The sequence below is a fragment of the Chrysemys picta genome, unplaced genomic scaffold (genome assembly GCF_011386835.1).
Source record: "Chrysemys picta bellii isolate R12L10 unplaced genomic scaffold, ASM1138683v2 scaf346, whole genome shotgun sequence".
Lineage (NCBI taxonomy): Eukaryota > Metazoa > Chordata > Testudines > Emydidae > Chrysemys > Chrysemys picta.
In genome coordinates this window covers 7,595-13,711 of record NW_027053053.1, presented here as the reverse complement: position 1 = coordinate 13,711, position 6,117 = coordinate 7,595, and the positions used below count along the sequence as shown (strand labels likewise).

The window sequence follows — 6,117 nt, the reverse complement described above, 5'->3', positions numbered from 1 at the left end:
CACGTACAGGAGCGCCAGGAGGAACCTCTTTTGAGTTTTCTCTTTTCTTTTTCCTGATTTTACTAGAAAACAGACATCCCTGTTTAGAAGGTAAGAGCCTCCGAGAGGTTTGGAACCTGTTCAGTCTGATGCATCTGGCGCCAGCTGAATTCTAGGCATGGAAAACACTAGCTTAAGGTGGTCGAATTTTATTCCCCACCTGGGATTTTGTCCCTTAGAATCACTGGGGACATTAGGGTTTGTCCTTTTTGTTTTACCTTTTCCTCCATCCCTCCCTCCTTTCTCTTCATCTCTTACGTCTTCTGTCCTTTCCTCTGTTCCCCTCCCACCACCAGGAGGACTCTGTGTGTGTGTCGTGGGGGGTGCTCTGCAGTGGGAACAGGGACAATTCTCCAACTTTGGGCAGTCGAGAGCCTGGGTGAGATAAGGGGCGTTAAAGCCCTTTGTGAAGGAGAAAGGGGAGTTTCACGGTGTTGAGCACCAAGGAATTCTAAACTTTGCTAAAACATCTAGTCTGCAGAAACCAGAAATGGTTGGGGCCACATTGTAACCATTGTCTTTTTTAAAGCCCATTGAGGGATGTGAGTCCCACCCTTTTAGGTATCTGGGGTGCTGGGAGAAGAGAAGAGGTGCCTGTCTCCATTTTATGGCCTCAACAAACTAAGTGCTGTGCCCCAGTTCTCGTCAGAGATCCCTGAAAAAGAACGTCTTCCCATCCATTAACATACCTGGAAAGATACTGGAACTCCTTATTAAACAATCAGTTTGTCAGCACCTACAGGACAATTCGGTTCTTAGGACTAGTGAGCATGGACTTGTCAAGAACAAATCATTCCAAACCAATCCTAGCTCCTTCTTTGGCAGGGTTACGGGCCTAGTGGAAGTGGGTAAACAGTAGATGTGATCCATCTTGGTGTTAATAAGGACATTCTCACAAACAAACTAGGGAGATGTGGTCTAGATGCAATTAGTATAATATGTGTGCACAGATGGTTGCAAGCCCGTACTCCAACAGCCCAGAACCAAACAGCAGGAAGCAGATCATGCAATGAACTCCTGCCAGTGCGTGTAGACTGCATTACGTGCACCCCTGTGGGGGAGGAGGAGCTGCTCTGGCTGGGGCAGGGATGGGGAGGGACCAAACAGGCTGGTTAGTGAGAGGCTGCCTTGACCCCAGACTCATGCCCGCTCCCCGCTCGGTTCCAGGATGGCCAGGCTCCTGAGGATGTTCAGGAAGAAGGCTCTGCAGGTGGCCCCAGAGCCTGAGGGAAGCAGCTGCCATCTTCCCCAGGAGCACAGCGGCTCCTCCGTCCCCACTGGCGGAGAAGGAGCTCCCGGCCAGGCCAGGAGGTGGAAGTGCCCAGCCTTCTGGCGGAGAAAACCCGCTCCCAGCGCAGGCGCCGAGGTGGGAGAGGCCAGGTCGAAATGGAGCTGGGCCAGGCTGCGGCTGGGCAGGCAGGACCCAGCGCAGGAGGGGAGCCGGGCAGGGTGACTCTGGGGCATGTTGTGTGGGCAGCAGCGGCCCCAGGAGCCCAGCCCTGATTCCCAGCAGGAGGCATCGCCCTGCCCGGTCACTGAGGACCTTCCAGCCTCCCCAGGGCAGGAGGTGGAGGATCCCTGTCCCACCACCAGCAGCTCAGCCCGCTCCCCATGGGACAGCAGCAGTGACTGGGACTCGGGCAGCAGCGAGGCCGATGGGCGCCGCAGCTTTGTTCCAGGTGAGGAGTCAGGCTGGGCTCAGGGAGAGGTGAAGGCGGGGCTGTGAACACCCTGGGCCCAGGCCCTCGATCAGTGCTATGCGGGCGGGTCCCCAGCCCAGGGGTTTGGCCTGAGCCACATGAACCCCACTGACACTAGATGCTGCCACTTTGGTCCTTGGTGCTCCAGTTGGGGGGAGGCACCTCTCAGGGAGTCCAGGACAGTCTGGGGGGGTCTCTTTGCTATGGGCTCCTGAAGGAGTTGGCTTTGGGGAGAGGCTCACTCCCAGGATCAGATACAGGAGGGGCAGCAGGGTCCAGGGAACAGGTGCTATTCCTGCCCTGCCACTGTCTGTCTGAGAAACCTTGGCCTTGTCATTCCCTGGCTCGGTGCCTCAGTTTCCCTTCTTGCCAGCCTGTGCCTATTTCCCTGCAGTTTCACCTGCGTGTTGGTGCCAGTCCCATCCCCGCACTGCACAGTCTAATACCGGCTCCTCTCTCTTGCCAGCACCATGACACCTGCCGTGGAGCCAGAGCTGGAGACCCACCTCCTCCGAGCTGCCCTGCACGCTGTCTTCACCCTGGACATGGAGAAGGACACCACCCAAGTGCAGGTAGATCATGCTAAAGTCATGGATAGAAGAGCCAGCTGTCATCCTGCCATGAATCCTTGCTAATTGCCTGCAGTGGGATGTGAATGAGAGAGGCCAGGATATGTGTTTGGGGGTCGCACCAGTGCTTCCCGGAGACCCCACTTCCCATCCTGTGGCAAGTTTAGCCCCAGTTTCCCTAACTCTGACCCATGGCTCTCCCTTGCTTTCAGGATCTGCCTAGGGTCTTGCCAGACCTCCTGGACGCCATGCTGGGGAACCTGCTGGCAGCGTCCCCAGACACCGACAGGTTCCAGTACATCTTGGAGGTGAGCCCGATGAGACGGGTGGGGGCAATTTTACCTTCACTCTTAGATCCATTTTCCAGTCAGTCCTCCTAGCCAGGCCCCCAGTGGGCATCCTTGGTCAGGGCAGTCAGTGCAATGCCTCCTTTCCCCACAGCACATTAACTACTGGATCGTGTCCAGGGTGCCGCGAGAGAGAGCCAGGGCCGTTAAGAGCAGCACGGCCCTGCTCAGATCCACCATCACCCTCCCCGAGTTTGACATAAGTGACCTCTGACCCCAGCTTCCTGACTCCAGGGGTAGGTGGGCTGGCTCCGACGGGCTGTAGGATCTGCTGCTGCAGGGGCTGTGGGTTAGGAGTGTTCCTCTTTGGGGGGGCAGAGTCAGAGCAGAGAGTGAGCCTGGCTTGAGTCAAGTTCTTCTTGTCTAAGTTAAGTGGTGACTCTGGGCTTTTAAGGGGACTGTGCTCCAGGTTCATGCCTCCGTGTCATCCTGGAGCAGCTGGGGAAGCAAGTCCTCATGGAGGGCCCTGCCCACAGCCCTGTGCTCCAGGCTTCCTTGGGGGCAGAGGAAATTAAGGGTCTGGCTCTAGCATCTCCTGCAGAGGGGCTGAGGGGAAGGAGAGTCCTGGCCCGGGGGGGACTGGGAGCTGACAGGAAAATGCTGATGGAGTCCCCTCTCCCTCTCCCGTCCATTAGAACTCAGCGGAATTCCCCAGGATGGGTCACCACATGGCACAGCTGGCTCTGTCCGTCAGTGACCCAGCCAAGGACATCAGCCGGCAGGCCAGGGAGGGGGTAACCGGCTCTACCAGCTGCTGCTGCACCAGTGGGGTAAGGAACCCAGCTGGGAAATGGCACCTGCTAGAAGAGTGAGACTGGGACCCCAGCCAATTTCTCTCAGACTGACCCCGGCTGGAGGATGAGTCTCTCTATCTCTTTCTGTGTTCCACACCACGCCCTGCAATTCTGTTGGGCCGGGCACGCAGCGAGGACTCTGCCCACTGTGCAGCCACCAATGGGATTGGAAGGACACAAGCCCTGCAACCAGAAGGACAAATGTGTGTGTGTCTCTCTCCCTGTCATCTACTCCCTCCTGGGGGAAACCCAGCAGCTGATGGGGGACAAGGTGAGCAGCTGCATTAGACTCAGGAGATTGGGGCGGGGCCCAGGCCTCATTCCCATCCTGTGGGGCCTGGCACAAGGAGCCTGGTGGGGAATGAAAGGGAGAGCAGGTGCTCCTGGGAAGGGAGATGAATTCGCCTACATGAGCAGGAGCGAGCCAGCTTATCCCCGGAGCAGCTCCACCCAGCTCTTTAGCCAGACTAATTAATGACAAGCTTTGCCTCATCCCAGACTTATGTTCTTAGGACAGGGTGCTATCGCTCTTGGGAAGGGCAGGAGAGTCCCCCAAGTGCCCTCTGCGAGACTCTCCTGTCCCTCCTGACCAATTCCTAGTGGTCTGGTGTCTGTGTCACCCGAGCCACCACCCAGAGTTGCTCCCATCACTGGCAGCCTGGGAGGCCAAGGACTGACGGGTGATGGCGTCTGACCAGGCAGGGCTGAGGCACATGGGCAGGGGACGCTTGTCCTGCTGCTGGCAAGGCTGGACCAGTTCTGGAGAGAACAAGAGGATTCAGTCAGCAGTAGGGTTACCATGTCTAATAAATAAAAAAAGAGGACCCTCCACGGGCCCTGGCCCCGCCCATTTCCCCACCCTTAGACCCGCCCCAACTCCGCTCCTTCCCCGCCCTAATTCCGCCCCCTCCTCCCTACCACTCCCAGCCATGGGGAAAGGGCTGCCCCAGCGCTACCGGCTTCACGGTTTGCCGGGCAGCCCCCAGACCCTGCGCCCCCGGCCGGCGCTTCCCCAGAGCACCTGGAACCTTAAAGTCCGAGAGGGGAGGAGCGGAGCAGCTCAGCTGGAGCCGGGGAGGAGAAGTGCCTGGCCCGTGGCTCCGGGTCCGGAGGCAGGGGGGGCTGCCCGAAGCCAGTAGCGCTGGCTCGGGCAACTCGGCTCTTAAAGTCTGAGAGGGGAGGAGCGGAGCAGAGCAGCCGCGGGAGGGGAAGTGCCCGGCCGGCATTTTCCCGGACATGTTTGGCTTTTCGGCAATTCCCCCCGGACGGGGGTTTGATTGCCGAAAAGCAGGACATGTCCGGGAAAAAACGGACGTATGGTAACCCTAGTCAGCAGGGGCTGCCGATCCGTCCCATTCACCAGGGCTGCCATCCTGCGGCTTCCGCATTAGTGGCTGGGGAAAGGGAAATGGGATGGGGGTGACTTGGGGAAAGGTCTCAACCTCCCCACATCCCACTTCACTGCTGCCAGAATCCCTCCTGCCCCCCCGCTACAGTCCCCTCCCTACCCAACCTGGGTGGGGCTGGAGGAGAGGGGTCTGAGGACTTGAGCTGTGGATTGGAGGTGGAACAGCTGTCAGGGGCACTGAGGGGGAAGTGGCAGGAGCTCCCCGTAGAAGGAGGGGGGTTGCCACTGGAGGTCACTAGGAAGGACAACAAGACTCCATCCTGGAGGTCAGGAGGGGGAATCCATCCCTCAGAGGGGGGCAGGGGCTGGGTGGAAATGCTGCTGTTTCCAGGGGCCGTTAATCCCCCCTGATTCCTCGGAGGCGTCTGAGTCTCAGACAGGTTCTCGTTCCCTTGCAGCAGGAGGATGTCACGGCCAATGTGATCGCCAGCTCCGTATCATGCAGCACTTGCGCCAGGTGCCCGAGGCGCTGCAGGGCCTGTGCCTCTGAGGCCACCAGCAACTCCCGCTCTCTGCTGCAGGTACTGCTCTGGCTCTCTGTAAATGGGGAGCTAGTGGAAGGGGAAGTGGAGCCCCCTGGCACTCACAGAAACCCTCTCCCCTCTCTATGGACCAGGGTCCTTTCCTCTGCCCCCAAATTCCTTCATCTGGGACAGGAGCTCTTTCCCTCACACCCATTCCCCTCCCCCCTTTCCTTGATCTACCCCCATCCCATTCCCCCTGCGCCCAGGCAGAGCTCTGCCTGCCCCATATGGTGCAGAAAGGCCTATGATATGCAGGGGGTCAGATTAGATGCTCTAACTGTCTCTTCTGCCCATAAAGTCTACTCATTTCTGAGAAACCGAGTGTAGCATTGGGAGCAGCCTCTGCTGTTTTACTGTCTAGCCGGCTTGCTTCCTAGAATGAACACTCATTGAGCGGGGTGATCCACAGGGAGTAGCTCAAACCTCCAAAGGGTCTGGCCTGCGGCAGGACATTAGCACTACAGGGGTGGGGTGGGTGTGGCAGTGACATCACAAAGGCCTTTTGCAGGACCTCAGCCTATTGGTCAAAGGTGCTGGGGAGGTGGTAACCTCACAGAGAGATGCTGACATCAGCCAGGCAGGACAGGGGCGCAGGGCCAGGGAAACCTCTGAGTCCCCTGTAGCTTTCCTTCAGCAAGTCTCCTTCTCGAGGTCTCTCTTTGAGGACTGAGAGAGTATTAGGGGTCACGTACGTGAGCGCCAGGAGGAACCTCTTTTGAGTTTTCTCCTTTCTTTT

The 6,117-nt window shown here is 58.2% G+C and overlaps 1 long non-coding RNA gene across 1 annotated transcript; it reads left to right on the top strand.

Annotated features, from left to right (window-relative positions):
- Positions 1-311: 311 nt before the first annotated feature.
- On the top strand, positions 312-5,047 carry LOC135978627 (uncharacterized). Its single transcript, XR_010596006.1, has 3 exons — positions 312-1,718; positions 2,206-2,616; positions 3,291-5,047. It is a non-coding gene; the product is annotated as an uncharacterized LOC135978627 (long non-coding RNA).
- Positions 5,048-6,117: the final 1,070 nt, after the last annotated feature.